We start from the raw sequence: 27,969 nt of genomic DNA, 5'->3' as shown, positions 1-27,969 counted from the left end.
ATACGCCTCCAATTATAACCATTATCTCTTGATGCATTTGTAGTTGCGTGAGTGGTGGCTTAATTACAAAACCACGAGTTTGTTTAATGGTCCTGTGTCAAGCTATTGCAGAAGTTAACTCTAAAGTCATTTACTTGTTAGCTTGAATTTATTTTAGAGATTCCTATAATTAATTAGAGTAATGTCTTTATGAGAAACTTTGTCTTGAAATTTTACGCTCTGTTATTTTCTCTAGTTGAAGTACCAGGCTTATTGGATTCTGATTGCTTTAGTAGTAGTTGTTTAAATATTACTTCTTGGTAAAATATATTTTAGTCTTTTATTATTTTAATAGCTTGCCTAAAAGTTTAATGCTAAAAGAGCTGATGTTTCTTTACCCTCGCTTAAGATCAAGTCTGGAAGTGGAATGATTCTATATATATATATATATATATATATATATATATATATATATATATATATATATATATCAAGGAATGAAACTTGCTCAGAGAGTTATATTGTAATAAAGTCAATCATGTTTGAGAATTGTGGCCTAGTCCTTTCATTAACTGAACCTTTCCTGTGCTAGCGTCAAGTTGCGCTACATAAATGTAAGGGATGTTGTGGATATTCCACTCGGCTTTATCGCTGGAGCAGCGCGATCGCAAATGAGTCTGCTACGTCACATTGACTTTCTCGAGATTGGTGATAGATAGAGACTTCCAGCCAAGTCTTAAGAACAATTCAATATCTTAGCTAAATTTCATACATTGCAACATATTATGTAACATGCACCAAACGCAACATGATAGCGACCTCTATTTTTCATTACAAAGTTTCTCGAATTTCGTGCAGGGTCTTAATTCCACATAAACATCGCAAAACTAAGACCATTGACTAAATGATGGGCACACGATCATGAATCTGACATACAAAGCTATAAGTTAAGGAAGAATCTTTTTTTACCGTTAATTTCTGTAAAATCGTTTGAGAAGATCGCACCGACCGGCCGAAAGGTTTCATACACTGTCGGCCTCCCCTTCCAAACAAAAGAATGAACTCGCCCCGCACTTTGGATGAAAACTGGCCACTGTGCATCGACCATCGTATCCTGCGTGGGCTATAGCAGGGCAAGTCCGCTTCAATCCAGTTTTTTAACCTTTTCTTTTCTAAAGGATTCTGGATCCTTGTTATTCATTTACTAGAATTATTATCTCAAAAGTCGGTGTTATTTATTATAAGTAATGTATTTGCTATAAATCTTGTAGCACTGGCCACCGAATAGAATGTTTCCTCAGTGGCCAGAAATCTTAACGTTACTGCCAGTCTACGTCTGAAAGCAAATACAAGTTGCACACTGGAAGTTTTTGCTATTATGAAGCTTTCTATAATATATATATATATATAACCCTGGATTAATGGGCTGGCTCATTTTTGTATCTTGCCAGTAAATATCTTCGTCAATGATGGTCAGCAGATTGAAAAAAAATCTTCTCTTCCATTCGTATGAAATTACGAAACGAATCTCGATCTTGAAATCTATGTGATGTAGGAAATTATTTCGGAGTGTTGGTAAAAAATACAATATTGAGAATATGGATATTATGCATGCTCAAACGGACGTTTGACACTATAGCTTAACTATGTTCAATTTAAAACAGAAAATGGGATGAAAATTCAATTGAGTCAACGACTTCAAATGGCTCTGAGCACTATGGGACTTAACATCTGAGGTCATCAGTCCCCTAGAACTTAGAACTACTTAAACCTAACTAACCTAAGGACATCACACACATCCATGCCAGAGGCAGGATTCGAACGGGCAACCGTAGCGGTCGCGCGGTTCCAGACTGGAGCGCCTAGAACCGCTCGGCCATACCGGCCGGCTGAGTCAACGACTAACTTCTACTAGTACGAATCTCGGACTATGTACAGCATTACGTAGCGTTTCTCTACCAGAGATTCGATTTTCCTGCCGTCAACGAGCCCACAACCTGAAACTTCCTGGCAGATTAAAAGTGTGTGGCGGACCGAGACTCGAACTCGGGACCTTTGCCTTTCGCAGGCAAGTACTCTACCATCTGAGCTACCCAAGCACGACTTACGCCCCGTCCTCACAGCTTCACTTCTGCCGGTACCTCGTCACCTACCATCCAAACTTTACAGGATATATCCTGCGAACCTTGCAGAACCAGCGCTCCTGAAAGAAAGGATATTGCGGAGACACGGCTTAGCCACAGCCTAGGGGATGTTTCCAGGATGAGATTTTCACTCTGCAGCGGAGTGTGCGCTGTTACGAAACTTCCTAGCGGATTAAAACTGTGTGCCGGACCGAGACTCGAACTCAGGACTTTTGCCATTCGCGGGCAAGTGCTCTACCATCTGAGCTACTGAAACACGACTCACACCTCGTCCTCACAGCTTCATTTCTGCCAGTACCTCGTCTCCTACCTCCGAAGGTCCCGAGTTCGAATCTAGGTTGGGCAGACAGTTTTAATCTGTCAGGAAGTTTCATAGTAGCGCATAATCGACTGCAGAGTGAAAATCTCATTCAGAGTCCACAACCTTCTTCGCGATGTGCTCCGCTGTTCATCGACAGAGTTAATGCAGCTACCTTACGCGCGCCCATTTTCGTAAGGAAACTGTGTGGTCTGCGAGCCAAATAAATCGTACCAACGGCCGGTGGAAAACCCTGTCGTCGCAAATCGCGTCAACCAGCTCGTCCCGTATGGCGACGGCGCTGTCGCTAGTGAGGTCAATAGTCCCGTCCGAGTCCACGTCAACATTAGTTGCCTCGTCCCGTGTGAGGTCGGCTTGGCGCACGAACGAGTCTAGGGCACGTCCTGACCGAGCAGTGTCAGAGGAATATGAGTGCACGTCTCGTGTTCCACAGCGGGCCAGCGCAGCGGCTATCGTGGGAATCCGTAGGCGTCCGCCCATCGCCGGCGTGGGCCAGACTGGCCCGGCCGCTATAATTGGCGCCGGCCAGACAGAGAAGAGGGACGCCTTTCACGAAGCGGCCAGGGGCCGACGCGGCCGCGCTGCCCGGCGCGCTTTTTGTTGCCGCCTACTGAAGGACTGGACACCCAGTAAAGAAGCTCAACTGGCAGCCGCGCAAGCGATGCACTCGGCATCGATCCCCACACAGACACCTGCACTCCGCAACTCATCGAAGTCTATGTAGTGGAAACCCGTATGATTCGACGAATCGTGCTTGCTAACAAGGCACCGTTGTCGCAGATGGTGAAGATTTCTCATGTTTACATGGGACAAAATGCAGCCTTGATAGGTATGCGGTGTACCGTAGGTCTCTAGAAGAGCATAGCGTTCGAAAAGATTGGAAAAGGGCACAGCCGGCCGAAGTGGCCGAGCGGTTCTAGGCGCTACAGTCTGGAGCCGCGCGACCGCCACGGTCGCAGGTTCGAATCCTGCCTCGGGCATGGATGTGTGTGATGTCCTTAGGTTAGTTAGGTTTAAGTAGTTCTAAGTTCTAGGGGACTGATGACCACAGCAGTTAAGTCCCATAGTGCTCAGAGCCATTTGAACCATTTTGAAAAGGGCACAGGTCATCCCCATTTTCAAGACGAAACTACTATAAGCATGCGTATACAAATACAGAGGTTTGTAAACAGGCAGAAAACGGCGCTGCGGTCGGCAACGCCTACATAAGGAAACAAGTGTCTGGTGCAGTTGTTAGAATGGTTCAAATGGCTCTGAGCACTATGGGACTTAACATCTGAGGTCATCAGTCCCCTAGAACTTAGAACTAGTTAAGCCTAATTAACCTAAGGACATCACACACATCCATGCCCCAGGCAGGATTCGAACCTGCGACCGTAGCGGTCGCGCGGATCCAGACTTCTTAGCGTTTTCCGTAAGTTTAATAAACACAACATTTGCACATTAGAGAGACTTAAGTCATAAATAAAATGTTCTCCTCCACTATTGAAAACAGTCTGCCTACGCTGGGGTAACTTTACGATTCCGCGACTCCAGAAATCGCTTGGTTTTGAGGCGAAGAACTCACTGAACCCCTTTCGGACCTCTTTTACGCTCCCAAAGGAAATTCCTTGAAGATTATTCGACAGGGAGCGGAAAAAGTGAAAACCTGTGGCCGCAAGATAAGGGAAATGAGGCGTGTGCGGAACAGCTTCCCAACACAACTCCTGTATAGTGTTTTTTGTCAGTCTAGAAGAATTTGAATGGGCCTTGCCGCGGAGTACCATCACTCCACGCACTCTTCCTGATCGCTGTTCTTGGACTGCGTCTGCAAGACGTCTCAGTTCTTGACAATAGACGTCAGCGGTTACTGTTACACCTCGGGGCAGCACGAGCCAATTGATGACGAGCAAGCAGAAATGCAGATATGGCCAGCCGGTGATATTTGTGGTTTTGGCTTAGAGCATGTGGTACCCATATACCAGACTTTTGAACCTTCCTCATTACATGCAACTGTTGCACGACGGTGGAATAATCACAGGTCATCAGATTTACCAGTTCCCGCGTACAGTGACGTGTATCACTGAGGATTAATCCATTATGACAGAAATGTTCCGATTTCTTCTTTCCGCACGCCATTTTGTAGCGTCCATAGCTCTACTCACTATCTACAAATGACGAAATGACATTATGTAAAAAATGACAATCGATAAATAGACCGGCAGCAACCGGAATACCAATATGCAAAACCAAACGAACTTATGCACCAATCTAATACACTGAAGAGCCAAAGAAACTGGTAGACCTGCTTAATATCGTGTAGGGCCCCCGCGAGCACGCAGAAGTGCCGGAACACGAAGTGCCAGGCACTCGACTAATGTCTGTGCTGGAGGGAATTGACACTATGAATCCCATAGGACTGTCTATAAATCCGTAAAAGTTCAAGAAGTTGGAGATCTCTTCTGAACAGCACGTTGCAAGGCATCCCAGATATGTTCCATAATGTTCATGTCTGGGAAGTTTGGTGGCCACTGTTCTGCTGGAATTGCCCAAGTCCGTGGGAATGCACAATGGGCATGAATGGATGCAGGTGATCAGACAGCATGTTTACATACGTGTCAGAGTCGTGTGTAGACGCATCAGAAGTCCCATATCATTCCAACTGGACACGCCCCACATCATTACAGAGCCTCCAGCAGTTTGAAATGCTTCAAATGGCTCTGACCACTATGGGACTTAACATCTGAGGTCATCAGTCCCCTAGAACTTAGAACTACTTAAAGCTAACTAACCTAAGGACATCACATCGATGCTCGAAGCAGTATTCGAACCTGCGGCCGTAGCGATCGCGCGGTTCCAGACTTAAGCGCCTAGAACCGCTCGACCACACCGGCCAGCTGCACCAGCTTGAACAGTCCGTTGCTGCTATGCAGGGTCTATGGATACATTAGGCTGTCTCCATACCCATACACGTCCATGCGCTCGATACAATTTGAAACGAGACTCGTCCGAGCACACAACATGTTTCCAGTCATCAACAGTCCTATGTCGGTGTTGACGGGCCCAGCCGAGACGTAAAGCTTGGTGTCCTGGAGTCATCGAGAGTACACGAGTCGGCCTTCGGCTCCGCAAGCTCGTATCGATGATGTTTCGTTGAATGGTTCGCATGCTGACACTTGTTGATGGCCCAGCATTGAAATGTGCAGCAATTTGCGAAAGGGGTGCACTTTTGCTACGTTGAACGATTCTCTTTAGTCGTCGTTGGTCTCGTTCTCGTAGGATCTTTTTCCGGCCACAGCGATGTTGGAGATTTGATGTTGCACCGGATTCCTGATATTCACGGTACACTTGTGAAATGGAAATCCCCACTTCACCGCTACATCGGAGATGCTGTGTCCCATCGCTCGTGCGCCGACTATAAGACCACTTTCAAACTGACTTAAGTCTTGATAACCTGCCATTGTAGCAGCAGTAACCGACCTAACAACTGCGCCAGGCTCTTGTTGTTTTATATAGGCGTTGCCGATCTCAGTGCCGTATTCTGCGTGTTTACGTACCTCTGTATTTGAATATGCATGTCTATAGCGGTCTCTGACGCTTCGGTGTTCGTTACTCGTCAGCGACGCAACGCGCCAAGGTTACTTTCGTGCTTAAGTTCCTCGAATGGATACCGTACTTTCGAGCAAGACGCAAAGAGTGCAGGTATTGTCTATTCGGTTTCTAGGTAACGGCAAGATGCTTTTCCTATGACATTGTGAGAGTTAACGCATCATCACTCAAGATGACGGTCTGTCGCGAAGGGCAGGGGCCGTTGGTGGTTGTCAAGGAAGTTCAACCTACGGTGTTTGGGTCTGGTCGGGCCCGACAGGCGACGAGCGGCAACCGTGAGGAGCAGGCTGCAGCCGCGGCGGCCAGGTGGAAGTTCGCCATGTAGGCAGAGTCCGGGGTCTGTTTACGGTATTAGTGGCGGGCCGTGAATGCGGGGATTAAGCACTCGAGCCGCCCACACGGCTACCTGCGAGCCCCGCCTAACAACAGGCTCGCCGGCGCGCCGACTCCCATTACAGACGAGCGCCGCCCCAACAAAGCGCGCGCCCTGCCGCGTCCAGGCACCGGAGCGAGCTGCTGCGCGGGACCCCGACGCCGATACGACAGCGACGTCCTCACACTGGGCGCGAAGGCGAACGTGGAGAAGTTCTGTGACGTCGCAGCGTGGAATTTCAAGTCGCGCAACATTCTTTACCTTGAAAGACAGGGTCAGGTGGGTCAGATATTTTGTTAGTGGAGAGGAACATAATTTTCATTTCATTCGTTGCATATTTAAAGACTTGTTGCTTCATATTTTAAAAACATGTAGTCCATTTTACAGCTATGCTTGTAATAACGTATCTGTTCCGTATTACAAGCATTTTCAGCAATTTCAAAACGTGATAACAATGAGTTACAAAGAAAACTTAGTTTTTTAAATAAAAAACAGAATAGAAAATGCACTCTAAGATAAGAAAGCACCACGGAGGGATTATCCGAAAGGGGAGGAAATCGGTAGATGTAATGTAATGTCAAAAACCTAAACCCCTGCCGAACAGGCCATGAAGGCCCAACGGAACCGACCGGCCGCCGTGTCATCCTCAGCCCATAGGCGTCACCAGATGCGGATACGGAGGGGCATGTGGTCAGCACACGGCTCTCCCGGCCTTATGTCAGTTTCCGAGACCGGAGCCGCTACTCCTCAATCAAGTAGCTGCTCAGTTTGCCTCACAAGGGCTCAGTGCACCCCGCTTGCCAATAGCGCTCGGCAGACAGGATGGTCACCCAGTAATGTGCATGTACAGACAAACAAATTATTACATTTTCACAACTATAGGATGATTTATTCAAGAGAAAGAACTTCACAAATTGAGGATGTCAATAACGCAGTGGTCGACCTGTGGCACTCACGGAAGCAGTTATTCTGTCCCCCATCGACTGACAGAACTGTTGGAGGTCCTCCTGAGGGATATGGTGACAAGTTCTGTCCAACTGGCGCGTTACATCGTCAAAATCCCGAGCTGTTGTAGGAGAAGACCAAGAGATGAATACAGTAAGTAGGTTCAAAAGATGTACGTTTCAGTAATTATTCGGAGATGAAGAGGCTTGCACAGGGCAGAGGAGCATGGAGAACCGCATCAAATCCGTCTTCGGACTGAAAACAACAACAACAACATAATCGTTAGAGATGACACATTACTTTAGTACTGCCCACAATATCTGATAGAGCGTTTACGTACACTGAGAACACTTGCAGACCTATTACCCGATGAATTATTACTCTGCTTCCGATGAACATCTGACGTACAATTTAGCACCCTGTACTTGACAGAGATCCTCTGAAGGGCAGTACACAACTGCTCAAGACCTTATATTTTGGTGGACGATTTTCCGGGAGATGCGTCACTAAACCCATCCGCAGTAACATCGGAGACATTTAAGTTTTGTGTGTATTTATTTATTGCCATTTCTTGTCGGACTTGTGAAATGTTATATCCCTAAACCTGTCTCAACGAGCACGGTTATTCTGGAGAAGGAACAAAATTTTCATCTGTAAAAGAAGGAAGAAGGGCAACGGCCTTGCCGCAGTGGATGCACCGGTTCCCGTGAGATCACCGAAGTTAAGTGCTGTCGGGCGTGGTCGGCACTTGGATGGGTGACCATCCGGGCCGCCATGCGCTGTTGCCATTTTTCGGGGTGGACTCAGCCTCGTGATGCCAATTGAGGAGCTACTCGACCGAATAGTAGCGGCATCGGTCAAGAATACCATCATAACGACCGGGAGAGCGGTGTGCTGACCCCACGCTGCTCCTAAACGCATCCTCATCTAAGGATGACACGGCGGTCGGATGGTCCCGGTAGGCCATTCGTGGCCTGAAGACGGAGTGTTTAAAAAAGAAGTAAGAAGAACGTTTATGTACAGGTGATTAATAACATTACATAATGTTGGTCATTATTGCCGGCCAGAGTGGCCGAGCGGTTCTAGGCGCTACAGTCTGGAACCGCGCGGGCGCTACGGTCGCAGGTTCGAATCCTGCTTCGGGCATGGATGTGTGTGATGTCCTTAGGTTAGTTACATTCAAGTAGTTCTAGGTTCTAAGGGACTGATGACCTCCAATGTTAAGTCCCATAGTGCTCAGAGCCATTTGAACCATTTTTTTGTCATTATTTTACAATCCGTCCGATATTGTTTGTGCCGTTGATAGAGATTACCCTATATATTTACGTGTTAAAAGATATTCCAGGCGAAAATCAGAAGAGCCTAGAATTACATAGAAGATATAACCTTGTAGGCGAAGTTCACAGGTGTCTCACAATGTTCACTGCAGGCGCAGAAGTAAGCACGAAAGAAGTAGCATTATAAAACTGCTGAGAAAAGCTGAAAGAGACAGCTGATCCTTAAAAATCAGCAAATCGAATACAATGCGCGTCACTGGGAAGGCTATTAGAGGAGAAATCACACGGTCTGTTCTGGAAGGCAAAGGCGGAGTCCTCGCACACAGCGCGGCGGGCGCGCCGCCCGGCGCTGGATTTCTATCTCCGGTGTTTGAACACTGGAATGAAGCAAGTTCCGAGCAAATATTGTCCGGGAGGGGCGTTACTGCGGGCGGCGAAGCTGGTTAGCGGCGCCGGGTGACGGAAATCGGGAGCTCAAGGCGCCCAGCCGGCAGACTTCGCAAAGAGTTTCGCCAGGATGCGCCTAACTCCATTACCTACCTTATAAAGCAGTGACACTGGCAACTCCAACAGAGTTGAAACAGTCTTTCTCCGTACTGAATATCTGAAGTATTAAGGGGTACTTTAAATCTTTCTTCGTACTGAATATCTGAAGTATTGTGGGATAACGTAGTGGCATCCAGATGCGTTTTACAACTGTTATACACTATCTGACAACACAGCACTGTTAGACTGCTTATTTATTCCAATATTGTTAGAAAGCACAATAAACGACACAGATATGGGTCATTTTCGTTTTTATTCCGTACCTCAATCGGTAAAAACGGAACCCTTATGAGAACAATTTTTTGTCCGTGTGTCTAATCGTCCGTATGATATGAACCTTTTTCTTAGGAACGGATAAGTTGAAATTTACGTCACATGCTAGTTCACTTGGCGGTATAAAACATTTAAGCTTCTACGTCAGTGCGCCGCCCGTTGTGGCCAAGCGGATCTAGGCGCTTCAGTCTGGAACCGCGCGACCGCTACGGTTGCAGGTTCGAATCCTGCCTCGGGCATGGGTGTGTGAGATGCCCTTAGGTTAGTTAGGTTTAAGTAGTTCTAAGTTGTAGGGGACTGATGATCTGAGATGTTAAGTACCATAGTGCTCAGAGCCATTTGAACCATTTCTACGTCAATGCAGCCTAAATGTACGGCAATTTACGCCACATATTTCTGTTTTCGCAAACTCGAAAGTCTTGGAATTCCTAGGACGGATATCTTGCCAGTATTGAAACCAGGTAAACATCGCAGAAATTCTCGGTTGCACGGGTGGATAAACGACATACACTGAAGCGCCAAAGAAACTGGTATAGGCATGCGTATTGAAATTCAGAGATATGTAAACAGGCATAATACGGCTCTACGGTTGGCAACGCCTATGCAGCACAACAAGTGTCTGGCGCAGTTAGATCACTTACTGCTGCTACGATGGCAGGTTATCAAGATTTCAGTGCGTTTGAACATGGTGTTCTAGTAGACGTACGAGCGATGGGACACAGCATCTCCGAGCTAGCGATGAAGTGGACATTTTCGCGTACGAGCATTTCACGAGTGTACCGTGAATATTAAGAATCCGGTAAAACATAGAATGTCCAAGATCGATGCGCTGGAAAAAAGATCCTGCATGAACGGCACCAACGACGACTGATGAGAAACCTTATACGTGACAGGAGAGCAACCCTTCCGCAAATTGCTGGAGATTTCAGTGCTGTGCCATCAACAAGTGTCAGCGGAATATCATCAATATGGGCTTTTGGAGGAAGACCCTCTCGTATACCCTTGATGACTGCACCACACAAAGCTTTATGCCTCGCCTTGGCCAGCCAACACCGACACTGGACTGTTGATGACTAGAAACATGTTGCCTGGTCGGACGAATCTCGTTCCAAATTGTATCGAGCGGATGGACGTGTCCCGTGGTAAACGGAGACAACCTCATGAATCCGTGGACCATGCATTTCAGTAGGGGAGCGTTCAAGCTGATGGAGGCTCTGTGATCGTGTACAGTTGGAGTGCTATGGGACCCGTGATACGTCTAGATACGACTGAGACAGGTGACACGTACGTAACCACCCTGTCCGATCATCTGCATCCATTCTTGTCCGTTGTGCATTCCGACGGACTCGCGCAATTCCAGCAGGACAATGCGACACCCCACACGTCCAGAATTGCTACAGACTGACTTCAGGAACACTCTTCTGTGGTTAAACACTTCCACTGGCCACCAAACTGCCCACGCATGAACATTATTGAGCATATCTGGGATGCCTTGCAACGTGCTGTTCAGAACAGATCTCCACCCCCTCGTACTCTTACGGATTTATGGAGAGCCCTGCAGTATTCGTGGAGTCAGTTCCCTCCAGCACTTCAGACGCCAGCCGAGTCCACGCCGCGTCGTGTTGTGGCACTTCTGAGTGCTCGCGGGGTCCTACACGCTATTAGGCTAGGGTGTCCATTTCATTTTCATTGAAAAAGGGGACATTTAAAATAAATTTGAGAAAAACCTGGGACAATGAAGAAAAAAAAACGGGACATAAACATTGTATTGACTAAATTTAATACACATACAAGTTTACTTTTACAACGTGCACTCAGATGATCCCAAATCACTTTTTTCAATTATTCTGCCACACTATCACCGTACTTTTCTCTTTTATGTACTTTATCAAGAAGTGCATTTTCGTTTGAAATTGTATCGTAAAAGTCAGTACACGATACACCATTAAAGTGTGTTTTGAGGTTGAGCAAGGCCCTCACTGTTTCAACTTTCATTCTGTTTTTTTTTTTCGTCTGACCACAGAGAGTTCACTAACGAAAACATACGTTCCACCATGACCAATAGCAAATTTTGATCTGCAAAACATACATTCTACAGTTTCTCCACTACCAGTGATAAAAGGAAACTCGTTTTTTACATTGCTGTTAAAATTACACTTTCGTGTTGGCATAATGAAACAGTGATTGCACAGTGCAAAACATTAACAGTGTGGTGACGAAAGCCAGAGCGCAAGTATCAGTGGTGTAGAGTATCTCTGGATCGAAAGGACGGATTCAGTGGATCGATTTAGAAGAGATGAATCTTCGTTGTTATTCGTAACCTATACTGAGTTTAAAATTACCTGCGATTTTTGACAGTTCGGTACATGTTTGCGGTATGCTGAAAGTCATCACACGCTTCCTAGCGTAAATAATTGCGCAGTTAATACCAAGTCAAACAACCAGTAGCGTAAAATAGTCTAGCCAAGCGGAATCATAAAACAAACGGGACATTTGAGCGTCCCCAAAAAAACTTTCGGGACAGCGGGACATTTTGGTAAAAACGGGACTGTCCCGGGAAAAACGGGACGAATGGACACCCTATATTAGGCAGACGTACCAGTTTCTTTGGCTCTTCAGTGTATATACGTAAGTAAGTTTGTATGGAACCTTCAGAGCCCAAGTCCTATTCGCACTTGGCCAATTTTTTTAAACAACACATTGGTCACTCTTACAACCGAATCTCAATGCGCTTACAGTTTTATAATCGTGCCTTGTCTGTTTCAAGATAATAACAGCCGTATCCACAAAGTAAGCTAGTTCGAAGAAAATCATCTGCACATACTGGACTGGACTGCTCAAAGCATCGACGTGAAGCCCACGAACATCTTTTATGATCAGCTGCAGTCCTTATGGTGTGCCAGATGATTAAACTTATAGGAGGACCTTCCCCGAAGGTTAGACGCTACAACTGCAGTTAAAATGAGCTTCGTGATTCTTGTTATGTACCTGGTATCTTTGCAAAGGACAGCGATGCGTATCCAGAGACGTGCGTACTGCGGTAGGAGACTAAACTGTTCATTACGGGACAAAAGTTGTTATGAGCGTTTCTCCGACTTAAGTACACGGAAACAATGGGCGCACTAAATGTGAATAACCGTAAGTACATTTTCCGGTGTATTATTCTTTGATCAAATGGATTAATTATCTGGCTCAACCCAACGTTTCGTTGTGTCTGAGGAGGAATCGAAGCAACGAAATCCTCCCCCACCCCTTTCTCCCTCTATATGCTCTCAGTAGACAGTGCCGAAATGCTTGATTTATATACAAATACAATACGATCATGGCTTAATAGCCCGGAGTTAGTTGTTTCATAAATGCAATGTTTACGGCCATGAAATCTCACATTTAATGGAAATATGCGTAAAACGTGCGTACACTTACCGCATCGTGCAGACCATAAAGGAAGAAACACTCACCTAGAACAAAGAAAAATTGATGCGTTAGAGAAATAATTTCAATACAATTGTTTAAATAATTTAAAAAGTTCATAGGCGTTGTTTTTACAATTCACTGTTATCTGAAGGTATTAACAAATATCAGATATTAATAGTCTCGTATAAAAACAGCAAAATAGTCACCCTGAAATACACTCAAGAGGCTTTGCTTACATACAATAACTACTTATTTTATAACAGCTAAAGTTGATGCTATACAACGTTAATTATTAGGCTGACATCCAACAATTGTCTAATTGCTGTCTAATGAGATCTTTAAGCGGAATAGGCGACTTGCCGGCCGCCGTGGCCGAGCGGTTCTAGGCGCTTCAGTCCGGAATCGCGCGACTGCTACGGTCGCAGGTTCGAATCCTGCTTCGGGCATGGATGTATGTGATGTCCTTACGTTAGTTCGGTTTAAGTAGTTCTAAGATCTAGGGAACTGATGACCTCAGATGTGCTTAGAGCCTCTGAATAGGCGACTTCTACGCAGGTGTATAAAAGAGTATGATACTGAGACGTTAGGCACACTTGCCAGCATCAAATGCGGAGCTCACAAGGGTTACACTTTAGTCTCGTGTAGGACTATCGCCAGACTCATGTCTCACTTGACACACGTTACTACAGTCGGAAACTTGAAGTACATCTAATGTATATGTAGAACAGCTAAAATACTGTCTGTGAGTTCACTGCTGTCGTTTTCCCGGAAAAAGACAGAGATAAAACTACAAGACACAAGATCCGACGCTGCGATGTGTGTTGGCAGATGGAAGCGGATGATAGGATTGGAGAAGGCGCCACTGAATCTGGGTGAAGGAAGCGTGAGTAACAAATGCGACGGCATATGAAAGAAGACCTTAGGACTAACTTGAACCGAGCAAAAGCTGACGGAGGAAAAGGCCCTAGGAAGAAACATCTGTGTCAATGAACGACGAAATCGAACTCGTACCTGGCAAGCGTCGAAATCAAAGTATGTTACGAGGTCCGTTCAAAAAATTCCGAAATCTGGTCAACAAAATTTTTCTGCGCTTACCTTTTACTTATTGTGCATGGTCTCCTTGGAAATACTCTCCTCCACAACTGACACACCCCTCCCAACGCCTTTCCACTTCCGGAAGCAGTCTTTGTACGCCTCTTGCTGGATAGCGCGAAGCGCCATCTGCGAATTTTCTTTTATCTCGTCTGTCCTTGAAAATCGTCATCCTTTCAACGGGGTTTCCAATTTTGGAAATTAAAAAAAAGGTCCACAGAGGCCAGGTCTGGAGAGCACGGAAAATAACGCAGCACAGTGATTTCGTACTTTGTGCAATAATCACGCACCAACTGCGATGAATGTGTAGTTGCGTTATCACCATGCAAGAGCCACGAATTATCTCAGCACATTTCAGCCGGCGTCGCAACACGTCCAGATGGTAACATCGATCGACAGTTTGCCCGTGTGGCACGAATTCACGATGACCTAATCCTTCGAAGTCAAAGAAAACCATCAGCATGGCTTCGACATTTCACCTGACCTGATGAACTTTCTTTCGTCTTGGAGAACCTTTCCCGAATCATTGCGAAGATGCAACCTTCGTGTCAACATCATAATCGTAGACCCATGTCTCGTTACCAGTTATGATTCATTTAAGGATCATCTTGTTCTCATTTGCGCGATTCAAAAGCTCTTCACAGATTGCGAGGCGAAGGTATTTCTGGTCTTTACTCGTGAGCCATGGGACGAATTTGGCGACAACACTGAGCCAGAATTTCGTGACATGATCCAACTGAAATGTTACAGTCTTCTGCAATCTCTCGGGCAATGAGTCTTCGACTGGCACGCGCAATTTCGTTACGTTCTTGACATAAGCGTCGTCGGTAGACGTCGAATGGTGCCCTGAACGAGGGTCATCTTTAATTTCCGTCCGGCCATTTTTAAGCCGTGTAAACTATTGGAAACACCGAGTGTGTCTTTGTAAAGATTTTCTTGAGTTTCACACACAACAGAATACAACGCATTGTTCCTCTAACTCTGCCGCCTCGAAATTCGCAAACTGTACAATAATATACAAACATATAATAATGAAATTTACGGCAGTTACACATTAAACACAGGTGTGTGCAGGGATGCAAGCCTCATTTCGCGCCAACATGTGGGGTGTTCAAAAAGTCTCCCCGCAGTGCCGTATGATTGTTAGCCGCGCGTGCCGTTTGATTGTTCGCCTGCCTGGGCTAGTTCCCTTCAAGTGGACTCTCCCAACATTCCACTGTTTCGTTTATCTCACCCAGCGTCAGTAGTATCGTTGGTGTGTGTCGTTACGTGTTGACGTGAACGTTTAAGTTTACTTCATTTGTGTTGTGTCTAGACAAGACAGTCTAGACACAAGGCGAGGAAGCCGAAAGGGCACGCGCTTAATTCACGCAGGCTTGCTTAGGTCTGAAACAGGATACGTAATGAATGCTATAAAGAAAAGTACGTAGTTGCTGGAATACTTAACTTTAATCCATCATTTGTATACAGCATTCTTGATGATACAAGTGAGACTCTCTCTTGAAATGGTTAATGGCGCCTTGCTAGGTCGTAGCCATGGACTTAGTTGAAGGCTATTCTAACTATCTCTCGGCTAATGAGAGAAAGGCTTCGTCAGTGTAGTCGCTAGCAAAGTCGTCCGTACAACTGGGGCGAGTGCTAGTAAGTCTCTCAAGACCTGCCGTGTGGTGGCGCTCGGTCTGCGATTACTGACAGTGGCGACACGCGGGTCCGACATGTACTAATGGACCGCGGCCGCTTTAAAGCTACCACCTAGCATGTGTGGTGTCTGGCGGTGACACCACAATTTGCTCGTTTGTTTCGTTTTTGCCTCTGTTGAAATGCTAACCATTGAAGAAAGTGTGTTTTCAATCGAACAAGTGTTCAAAGCTGGCGGTAAATACACAATTTCAGTTCGTCAAACATTTAATTCAGTTTTCCCGGAGACAACACTCCCACATCGCGATACTGTACGAGATTTGATTAAAAAATTTCGAAGTACGGGTTCAGTGACAGAAGCACCGAGAAGTGGTCGTTCTAGCGTTTTTTCCGAGGACAAACTACTCGATATTTCCGATAAAATATCGATGAGTCCGAACAAGTCAGTAAGAAAAGTCTCCCAGGAAATCGATGTTAGCGTCGGAACGGCCCACACAGCTGCAAGGAAAAAATTAGAACTTCTCCCATGCAGTGACAGTTGTGCAAGAACTGAAAAATACTGATCATGGCAAGAGACTGCATTATTATCAAAAATGGTTCAAAAATTTCGTTCAACAAAATGGAAGGGATATTCTTAATGAAACGTTTTTCACTGATGAGGTGTGGTTTCATTTACCCGGGTATATGAACCCGCAAAATTCTCGTATGTGGAGTACTGCAAATCTCTTGTGTATTCATGAGGAACCACTTCATTCTTTGAAAACAGGAGTTTGAAATGCAATTTCTAGACGTCGGATCGTGAGGCCCATATTTTTCAACGAAACAACAAACGCACGATACTGCAGTGATATTCTGTACCCATTCATAGAAGAACTTGTGTTAAGATAAATACTGAACGGTTATTTTCAACAAGATGGTACAACCGCGCATACACCTCGCGTTTCAATGTCACTGCTTGCTGATGTTTTTGGTGATCGCATAATTTCACAGGGACTTTGGCCTCCACGATCGCCTGACCTACCACCACCTGACTTTTTCTTCTGGAGTGCAGCGAAAGCAACTGTCTATAAAAACCGTCCAAAATCCACAGATGAATTGATAAACTGCAATATCCACTTTCACTGCTTCTGTTACAGAAGACATTTTACAGCTTGTGTTTGGAAACATGATTAGTCGAATTGAACTGTGTATTCAACAACAGGGGGGACACTTTCAACATTTAACGTGTAAATTTGTAAGTAAAAATGAATATTCGATAAATTAATAACTTGTATTTCACTGAGTTTCAGTCGGCTGTGGTGGCCGTGCGGTTCTAGGCGCTGCAGTCGGGAACCGCGCTGCTGCTACGGTCGCAGGTTCGAATCCTGCCTCGGGCATGGATGTGTGTGATGTCCTTAGGTTAGTTAGGTTTAAGTAGTTCTAGGGGATTGATTACCTCAGAAGTTAAATCCCTTAATGCTCAGAGCCATTTGAACCATTTTGAACTGAGTTTCATTTCGGTATATTCACTGCGGCATACGGCACGCGCGGTTAACTATTGGCGATCACTATTAGCGCGCAGTTACGAATGTTCCTGAATGTTTCGATCAGGCCTCATAGAGCTCTCGCTGCCCTCTTGGTGATCAAGAGCCGTGTCGAAGTATCGACCTAGCTAGATCGCGGTCGAGGCGTCGTTTTTCGCAGTTTTTCAGAGAATCGAGCTAAGCAGCTGGTTCATATAATCGATGTATGAGTGTTGTAAGGGGGGGGGGGGGAGGGCAGAGGGAGCTGAGGACAGCAGGGTTGCGGACGGAACGGCGAGCACGAGCGTGGCGTGGTTGTCTGCAAGTAACTGTGGCAGGGGTGGGGTTGGGTTATTTGGGGGAAGAGACCAAACTGCGAGGTCATCGGTCTCATCGGATTAGGGAAGGGCGGGGAAGGAAGTCGGCCATGCCCTTTCAAAGGAACCATCCCGGCATTTGCTTGGAGCGATTGAGGGAAATCACGGAAAACTGAAATCCGGATGGCCGGACGCGGGACTGAACCGTCGTCCTCCCGAATGCGAGTCCAGTGTCCTAACCACTGCGCCACCTCGCTCGGCGACAGGGGTGGACCCTGAGCTGGTGGCGAGGTGGAAAGAGTGGGTTCAGCAGCTGCATCCGTTAGTTGCTGTTCGACTATCGAAGACAGAGGACAGAGGACCATGCAGCGTATGTTCGACAGTCTGCTAAGACAGACAGTACGTTTTAATTTGTGGAATCGGCAGCTTTAATAACCAATGAAGCGACGTTTATGCCATGTGACTGTGTAAAGGGTATTACAGTTCTATTCAATACAGGTAGAATATGACTGTCAAGGAAGTAGGACTCTTGCCTTATTGTAGCAGACGACTGGTAATTAGTTTAGTTCATGTAAAGTCAGAGAGAAAGAGTAATGCTGTCTGAGGTTTTGAGAAACAGACCGAGCAAAGGCGTGGCTAGTGGCTCAAATGGCTCTGAGCACTATGGGACTTAACTTCTGAGGTCATCAGTCCCCTAGAACTTAGAACTACTTAAACCGAACTAACCTAAGGACATCACACACATCCATGCCCGAGGCAGGATTCGAACCTGCGAACTTAGCGGTCGCGTGGTTCCGGACTGAAGCGCCTAGAACCGTTCGACCACCGCGGCCGGCTGGCGTGGCTAGTGCTTAAGAAGTAAATTACTTTTAACTATCAGGTTTAAGTTAAATGTAGAGTGTATATTTTATATGTTTTTTTTAATAGGTATATACGCATGATAATGACAAGTAAAGTTTTCTAAATATTCTGCTTTATTGTAAAACTAGTGTGTTTAGAGCGTAGTTGTAGACTGTTAACAGCATATGAAGTTTTTGTATTATGAACTTGTAGTTTTATTAATTTCTGTTCTACATTAACTTGAAAGAATTAAGTCAATATTTCGAGAAAAAATTTTTTTGCTAAGAATTGAGTAATACGATAGAACATGGTACAGCTGTGCAGAAAATGTCTTTGGGCTACTAATGTAGAGCAAATGTTTTTAAAAGTTTCCCTTGACATTCAGCAAACCTCCAGTAGCCCGCCGGGCGGATTTGTGTCGAGGTCTGGTGAACCGACCGATCTGTGGATAGTTTTTAGGCGGTTTTCCATCTGCTTCGGCGAATGCGGGCTGGTTCCTCTTATTCCGCCTCAGTTACACTATAACGGCGATTGCTGCGCAAACAAGTTCTCCACGTACGCTTGCACCACCATTATTCTAGCAAGCAAACATAAGGATTACACTCGTCTGGTGTGAGACGTTCCCTGGGGAGTCCACTGGGGGCCGAACCGCACAATAAGCCTGGGTCCGGTGTGGGGCAGTGGAGGGGTGAAGTGGACTGCGGTAGTCGTCATGGGGTTGTGGACCACTGCCGATGCGGCGCGGACGGAGCCTCTCCGGTCGTTTCTAGGTCCCCGGTTAACATACAATACAATACAAACCTCCAGTATGCTCCACTTCGCTAAATCCGTGTCCTGTCATTGTTCACTAAGCTGTCAGCTTGGGCTATGTTCGGTGTCTGACTCCGGCTGGGTTTCTCACAACAGTGCGACAGACTAACTTTATTCGCATGATTGCAGCATTTCACAATCTTCTTTCTCTGCGTAACCACAGCCAGCCAAAGAAGCCTGAGCTGTGAGCCGAACTCTTAACTCGGAAGCAACTTGCAACCAGTGTTTGTGTTTAAAACAGAGAGAACGGAGGCACCGTTCCAACGCTTTCGACCCCAGGCCACGGCGGCGCTGGTCGCAGAGAACGCGCAAGAGCCCAGCGGGCGCCCCACGGCCGCCGTCTCGGCTGACGGCCGCTGAAACCGTATCCGGGCAACGGGTCCCGCCACTCGTGACGCCGCCCCGTGCTGCTGCTGCGACCGCCAGCTTACCTCGCTGGACCTCTGTTCTCTGTAGCGCCCACTTCCAACTCAGCTGGCTGCACGGTCTACCAGGAAACATCGGACTCATCATCATCATCATCATCATCATCATCATCATCATCATCATCATTTAAGAACTGATTATGCCCTTCAGCGTTCAGTCTGGAGCATAGTCCCCCTTATAAAATTCCTCCATGATCTCCTATTCAGTGCTAACATTGGTGCCTCTTCTGATGTTAAGCCTTTTTTTTTTTGGTCATCAGTCTACTGACTGGTTTGATGCGGCCCGCCACGAATTCCTTTCCTGTGCTAACCTCCTCATCTCAGAGTAGCACTTGCAACCTACGTCCTCGATTATTTGCTTGACGTAGTCCAATCTCTGTCTTCCTCTACAGTTTTTGCCCTCTACAGCTCCCCCTAGTACCATGGAAGTCATTCCCTCATGTCTTAGCAAATGTCCTATCATCCTGTCCCTTCTTCTTATCAGTGTTTTTCACATATTCCTTTCCTCTCCGATTCTGCGTAGAACCTCCTCACTCCTTACCTTATCAGTCCACCTAATTTTCAACATTCGTCTATAGCACCACATCTCAAATGCTTCGATTCTCTTCTGTTCCGGTTTTCCCACAGTCCATGTTTCACTACCATACAATGCTGTACTCCAGACGTACATCCTCAGAAATTTCTTCCTCAAATTAAGGCCGGTATTTAATATTAGTAGACTTCTCTTGGCCAGAAATGCCTTTTTTGCCATAGCGAGTCTGCTTTTGATGTCCTCCTTGCTCCGTCCTTGGTTATTTTACCGCCTAGGTAGCAGAATTCCTTAACTTCATTGACTTCGTGACCATCAATCCTGATGTTAAGTTTCTCGCTGTTCTCATTTCTACTACTTCTCATTACCTTCGTCTTTCTCCGATTTCCTCTCGAACCATACTGTGTACTCATTAGACTGTTCATTCCGTTAAGCAGATCATTTAATTCTTCTTCACTTTCACTCAGGATAGCAATGTCATCAGCGAATCGTATCATTGATATCCTTTCACCTTGTATTTTAATTCCACTCCTGAACCTTTCTTTTATTTCCATCATTGCTTCCTCGATGTAGAGACTGAAGAGTAGGGGCGAAAGGCTACAGCCTTGTCTTACACCCTTCTTAATACGAGCACTTCGTTCTTGATCGTCCACTCTTATTATTCCCTCTTGGTTGATGTACATATTGTATATGACCCGTCTCTCCCTATAGCTTACCCCTACTTTTTTCAGAATCTCGAACAGCTTGCACCATTTTATATTGTCGAACGCTTTTTCCAGGTCGATAAATCCTATGAAAGTGTCTTGATTTTTCTTTAGCCTTGCTTCCATTATTAGCCGTAACGTCAGAATTGCCTCTCTCGTCCCTTTACTTTTCCTAAAGCCAAACTGATCGTCACCTAGCGCATTCTCAATTTTCTTTTCCATTATTCTGTATATTATTCTTGTAAGCAGCTTCGATGCATGAGCTGTTAAGCTGATTGTGCGATAATTCTCGCACTTGTCAGCTCTTGCCGTCTTCGGAATTGTGTGGATGATGCTTTTCCGAAAGTCAGATGGTATATCACCAGCCTATTACTTCAAAATCATTCTTAACCGAATACAGGTACCTTCTCCTTAGTCTACCCCGACTCCTCCTACCCTGTACTGCTGAACCCATGAGTCTCTTGGGTAACCTTGCTTCTCCCATGCGTGTAACATAACCCCACCATCTACCCCTGTTCGCCCTAACTGCTACATCTATAGAGTTCATTCCCAGTTTTTCTTTGATTTCCTCATTGTGGACACCCTCCTGCCAATGTTCCCATCTACTAGTACCTGCAATCATCCTAGCTACTTTCATATCCGTAACCTCAACCTTATTGATAAGGTAACCTGAATCCATCCAGCTTTCGCTACCATACAGCAAAGTTGGTCGAAAGATTGAACGATGCACAGATAACTTAGTCTTGGTACTGACTTCCTTCTTGCAGAAGAGAGTAGATCGAAGCTGAGCGCTCACTGCATTAACTTTCCTACACCTTGCTTCCAGTTCTTTCACTATGATGCCATCCTGTGAGAATATGCATCCTAAGTACTTGAAACCGTCCACCTGTTCTAACTTTGTTCTCCTATTTGGCACTCAGTCCGTTTATATCTCTTTCCCACTGACATTACTTTCGTTTTTGAGATGCTAATCTTCATACCAAAGTCCTTACATTTCTGATCTAGCTCTGAAATATTACTTTGTAAACTTTCAATCGAATCTTTGCAGCCTTGTCTTACCCCTGAAACTACTCTGAACCATGAACTCAATTTACCGTCAACTCTAACTGCTGCCTGACTATCTATGTAAAGACCTTTAATTGCTTGCAAAAGTTTGCCTCCTATTCCATAATCTCGTAGAACAGACAATAACTTCCTCCTAGGAACCCGGTCATATGCCTTTTCTAGATCTATAAAGCATAGATACAATTCCCTGTTCCACTCGTAACACTTCTCCATTATTTGCCGTAAGCTAAAGATCTGGTCCTGACAACCTCTAAGAGGCCTAAACCCACACCGATTTTCATCCAATTTGTCCTCAGCTAATACTCGCACTTTCTTTTCAACAATATCTGAGAAGATTTTACCCACAACTCTGATTAAAGAGGTACCTCCGTAGTTGTTACAATCTTTTCTGTTTCCGTGTTTAAAGATTGGTGTGATTACTCCTTTCGTCCAGTCTGATGGAACCTGTCCCAACTCCCACGCCATTTCAGTTATCCTGTGTAGCCATTTAAGACCTGACATTCCACTGTATTTGACGAGTTCCGACTTAATTTCATCCACCCCAGCCGCTTTATTGCACTGCAATCTATTGACCATTTTCTCCACTTCCTCAACTATAATCCTATTTCCAACAATCGGAGCAACAACCAGAAACACCGAACTGTCAATAACAAATGGTTAACTACATAATGTGAGCCAGGTCCTTGCTTTTCCTCGTTCTCATTCTCCCCATTTCTACCCCATATGGTTGGTCTACCAGGAAATACCGCACTGCCAATACTCAAGGGAGAACAACATAATGCGAAGAAGGTCGTCTTGAATCTGTATACATCTACATGCAGGGGTTGATTCCTTGATGATGTTACCAAATTGCAGGGATGAGGGGGAGCGCTAAATGTATCAATTTGAGGTGAATTATGTATCTATCTGAAGGTGGCAGGAGTAAAATACAGGGAGCGAAAGGCTATTTACAATTTGTACAGAAACCAGAAGGCAATTATAAGACTCGAGGGACATGAAAGGAAAGCAGTGGTTGGAAAGGGAGTGAGACAGGGTTGTAGCCTCTCCCCGATGTTATTCAATCTGTATATTGAGCAAGCAGTAAAGGAAACAAAAGAAAAATTCGGAGTAGGAATTAAAATCCATGGAGAAGAAATAAAAACTTTGAGGTTCGCCGATGACATTGTGATTCTGTCAGAGACAGCAAAGGACTTGGAAGAGCAGCTGAACGAAATGGACAGTGTCTTGAAAGGAGGATATAAGATGAACATCAACAAAAGCATAACGAGGATAATGGAATGTAGTCGAATTAAATCGGGTGATGCTGCGGGAATTAGATAAGGAAATGAGACGCATAAAGTACTAAATGAGTTTTGCTATTTGGGGAGCAAAATAACTGAGGATCGTCGAAGTAGAGAGGATATAAAATGTAAACTGGCAATGGCAAGGAAAGCGTTTCTGAAGTAGAGAAATTTGTTAACATCGAGTATAGATTTAAGTGTCAGGAAGTCGTTTCTGAAAGTATTTCTATGGAGTGTAGCCATGTATGGAAGTGAAACATTGACAATAAACAGTTTGGACAAGAAGAGAATAGAAGCTTTCGAAATGTGGTGCTACAGAAGAATACTGAAGATTAGATGGGTAGATCACATAACGAATGAGGAGGTATTGAGTAGAATTGCGGAGAAGAGGAGATTGCGGCACAACTTGACAAGAAGAAGTGATCGGTTCGTAGGACATGTTCTGAGGCATCAATGGAGCACCAATTAAGTATTTGAGGGCAGCGTGGAGGGTAAAAATCGTAGAGGGAGACCAAGAGATGAATACACTAAGCAGATTCTGAAGGATGTCGGTTGCAGTAGGTACTGGGAGATGAAGAAGCTTGCACAGGATAGAGTAGCATGGAGAGCTGCATCAAACCAGTCTCAGGACTGAAGACCACATCAACAACAATGTATCTGAAACTTTCTGGCAGACCATGTATCTATTTGAGGTAAATTATCCTGGTCCGAAAAATAGTTACAAAGAAGAATTTTTCTGATACCCCTGGCAGTGGAATACAATGAGGTACTGCTGTTGCACCTCTCAGAGGTGGCAGTGTGCACCAAAATGAAAAAAGAAGTGTAGTAAACCTAGGCTCTACAATGCAAACCTCAACAGCCATGAGCACTCGTTCTTCTTCGCTACTATGAAACGCATCTCCTATACTAAACAAACGTATATGTCCGTTAAGGTATGCGTTTTAGGACCCGTATTCACTGGACATATTTATCTTGTTTTGGTCTGTACTACCGCCTCTGAAAGTTGAATACATTACAGTCTCTGACACTCCACTTATAACTTTCGACTCGGACGTTTCCGCTCCTGTGTCCCTTAATAGATTTACACTTCTCCATTATCTTTGAAAATCTGTAACATTATCACAGAATCACCCTGTATAGGGTGTTTCAAAATTTTTGCATCAAACGTCTAGAGGGGAACAACTTTTGTTAGAGACAAAATGTTATCTGGCGTTTCCCGGCGCACTAGGCGTCTTTTAATATATGTTGTTCTCTTGAGAGGCGGCCGGGTGTGGAGACTTACCCAATGTATATACGATGATGATGATGATGATGTTTGGATCGTGGAGCGCCCAACTGCGCGGTCATTAGTGCCGGTACACAGTCCCAGCCCGTACACAGTCCAATCGAGTCACTTTCACGAATTATGATGAAATAACGAGGACAAGACAAACACGCAGTCCCCGGACAAAGAAAATCCCCAATCCGGCCGGGAATCGAACCCGGGATCTAGAGGCAGCAACGCTAGCCACTAGACCACGAGCTGCGGACGCGTATAAACGCGGGGCGTTCAATAAATAATGGAACACCTTTTTTTCTCGGCCAGTTTGGGTTAAAAATGCGGAATTCATTGCGGGACATCCTGATATAATCCCGATTGAGCCTCTACAGTTTCGCGAAGTTCTGATACGTGGGCGTAGTCTCCAAAACGGCCTCTGTAACGGAGGTGCATTCCAAGCAGAGAGCTGTCATTTTCTTTTGGCGGAAAAGTAGAGTATCGCAGCTGTTCATAGGCGCTTGCAGAATGACTACGGAGCCCTGGCAGTGAGTGAAAGCACTGCGAGTCGTTGGGCGAGGCGTCTGTCATCACTGCAACAAGGTCGCGCAGACCTGTCCGATACCCGGCGGGCCGCACACGGCTGTGACTGCGGCAAGGTTAGAACGTGCGGACACTCAAAATGCAAACGAACTTCTCCGTGACAACGCAAGGCTTCACGTAAGTCTGTGAACACGAGAGGAGCTCACAAAACTTCATTGGACTGTTCCTCCTCAACTACCCTACAGCCCGGATCTCGCACCTTCCATCTCGGATGCACTCGGCGCGAAGCAGTACGTCGATGATGGGGAGGTTATTGACGCAGCAAGACGTTTGCCCCGACGTAGACCAATAGAGTTCTATCGTGCAGGCATATAGGCCGTCCCAGGAAGGTGGCGTAAGGCCGTCGCACTGTACGGAAATTATGCTGGAAAACAGAGATTTGTGGGCAAAAGAGTGGGGATTAATATGGTGTATGAGAATCATGAATGATACCAACCTGCTTTCAGAAAAAAATATGTTGCACTACTTACTGAGAACCCCCTCGTAATTTAGATAACGAAAATGTCGAATTGTGCCATAATTTCCTGCCTCACCTTGTCCAGTGATTTCTAAAAGCCACTTTTACTGATATTTTGTGTCGTTTTGGATTCTTGATTGCTTATCTTTTTTTCTTTTCTTTCATTTCCCTCTCGTTTTCTTTCCTTTCCTCCTCTTTCGTTTTCCTTCCTTTCCTCCTCCTTTGTTTTCCTTCCTTTCCTTCTCTTTCGTTTTCCTTCCTTCCCTCCTCTTTCGTTTTCCTTCCTTCCCTCCTCTTTCGTTTTCCTTCCTTCCCTCCTCTTTCGTTTACCTTCCTCCTCTTTCGTTTTCTTTCCTTTCTCTTTCGTTTCTCTACTTCTCTTCCAAAAAATGGTTCAAATGGCTCGGAGCACTATGGGACTCAACATCTTAGGTCATAAGTCCCCTAGAACTTAGAACTACTTAAACCTAACTAACCTAAGGACATCACACACACCCATGCCCGAGGCAGGATTCGAACCTGCGACCGTAGCAGTCCCGCGGTTCCGGACTGCAGCGCCAGAGCCGCTAGACCACCGCGGCGGGCACTTCTCTTCCGTTCTCTGTACTTTCCTTTCGTTCTCTTTACTTCCCTTTCGTTTTATTTACTTCCCTTTCATTTTATTTACTTTCCTTTCGTTTTATTTACTTCCCTTTCGTTTTATTTACTTCCCTTTCGTTTTATTTACTTCCCTTTCGTTCTTTTTACTTCCCTTTCGTTTTATTTACTTCTCTTCCGTTTACTTTCCTTTTATTTTTCTTTCGTTTCTTTTTCTTTTCTTTAGTTTCCTTTTTTCGTTGTTTTTCCTTGTATTTTCTTTTGTTCTCTTTCCTTTCCTTTTCTTTCCTTTCTCTCTCTTTTTCTTTTCATTTCGTTTCTTCTCTTCATTTCTAAGGTACCTTATAAATTTCGAATGTTTTTTATTCCAGTCTTTGATCACAATATAAATTCTTTAGACGATGGCCGGTTTCCGTCCGTAATGACCGTCCTCAGATCTTTCTCACACCATGTCCTAAAGTGATAAGGCCATAATGGCATCATCACAACATATAAATATAATCAGCACAGCATCGTCACATAGCTCTAAAATAAGGTGTAGAATAGGCCACATCGTCCACACAGTCATTATTGGGGGACTGATGACCTCAGATGTTAAGTCCCATAGTGCTTACAACCATTTGAACCATTTTGAACAGTCATTATTGCAACTCATAAATTTCGATTGGCAGACGTTTTTACTCAGGAAAAGACCGCGGAAAATAAATTGGATTTTACGTCAAACAATCGCTTCTCCTTCAAGAATCGAAAACTTTTTTTTCCCTGTTACTCTAGTTTCAAGATGAGATATGTGTGGCCGGCCGGAGTGGCCGAGCGGTTCTAGGCGCTACAGTCTGGAGCCGAGCGACCGCTACGGTCGCAGGTTCGAATCCTGCCTCGGGCATGGGTGTGTGTGATGTCCTTAGATTAGTTAGGTTGAAGTAGTTCTAAGCTCTAGGCGACTGATGACCTCAGAAGTTAAGTCGCATAGTGCTCAGAGCCATTTTTTTTTTAGATATGCGTGTTTTCGAGACAGAGTGCCCCCGAAAGCAGCGCCAAGTCGCTGCTGCACCTGGAACGGCCGTGCTGCTACAGCCACGAACAGGTAGCGGTAACATATGGGTACCGTATCCGCGCAATAACCATTGGCCGTAACGGCAGCGGTGGCGGCATCTATATTCAGCCGCCCCCTGGCCGCGATTAGCCGCGGCTGAGTTACGGCTCTCGCGCACCGCGCGCTGCCGCCCCGCCCCGCGCGGCTGCGGTGGTCGCCGCTTTTTATTAATCCCGTGTGCTGCCGGGAGCTGCGTGCCAGATGTCGGGACCGGGACGTGGGTAAGCCCGGCCGCTCGCTCCCTCAGGACGCGCCGCCCGGCTTACCGGCCCGCGCCGCTGTCGACTCTACCCCAGCTCCGCGCCTTTTTTTTTTTCCTCGTCACGTCGCCCGCGGGTCCTCTGGATTACAGCCAGTACCATCCCACGGGCCACACTCGCCGCGCCTCTCTCTCTTTCTCTCTCATTTCTTTATCTCTATTTTTATCCTTTCATTTGTGGCCAATTATGTCCCTATGGAGTTAGATTTACCGGATCGTCTGTCGCACCGTTTGCATCGAGGCAAATATCACGGAATAATAATAGTGATTTTACCGCATTGGCGTCACTGCATTAATCACATACGAAGCGCCAAGAGCCTCCATTTTTATTTGTGAAATAAGAATTAAATGCACTGCAATGAATGACTCGACGACGATGAAATCGGTAAGATGCAGTGACTTGAAAGTATATCAGCATAAACTGTCCAGCCTGGGTGAACCTGCAATTTAATGATTAAGTAGTTGCAATCGAAAATTTGTGGCAGATCGAGATTAGAACCTGGATTTCCTGCTTACCGCGGGTAGTCTTTTCTTCGAGTTGTAGATAGTTCCTGCAATGGACCAGAAATTGTTTCATTGTTCATTTGCAACAGATAAATGAGCTAATTGACAGCACGACAGAACAGTAATTATGGCACGGGTACT

General features: G+C 45.5%; 1 protein-coding gene and 1 pseudogene across 1 annotated transcript in view; one reads left to right on the top strand and one right to left on the bottom strand.

The window, feature by feature from the left end:
• Positions 1 to 27,969, bottom strand: part of LOC126088216 (neural-cadherin-like) — a 357,790-nt gene that overhangs the window by 235,124 nt on the left and 94,697 nt on the right. The gene's annotated exons all lie outside the window — the stretch shown is intronic.
• LOC126089573 (5S ribosomal RNA) lies at positions 8,019 to 8,136 on the top strand (annotated as a pseudogene).

The sequence above is a fragment of the Schistocerca cancellata genome, chromosome 6 (genome assembly GCF_023864275.1).
Source record: "Schistocerca cancellata isolate TAMUIC-IGC-003103 chromosome 6, iqSchCanc2.1, whole genome shotgun sequence".
NCBI lineage: Eukaryota > Metazoa > Arthropoda > Insecta > Orthoptera > Acrididae > Schistocerca > Schistocerca cancellata.
This window is presented reverse-complemented; position numbering and strand designations above follow the sequence as displayed.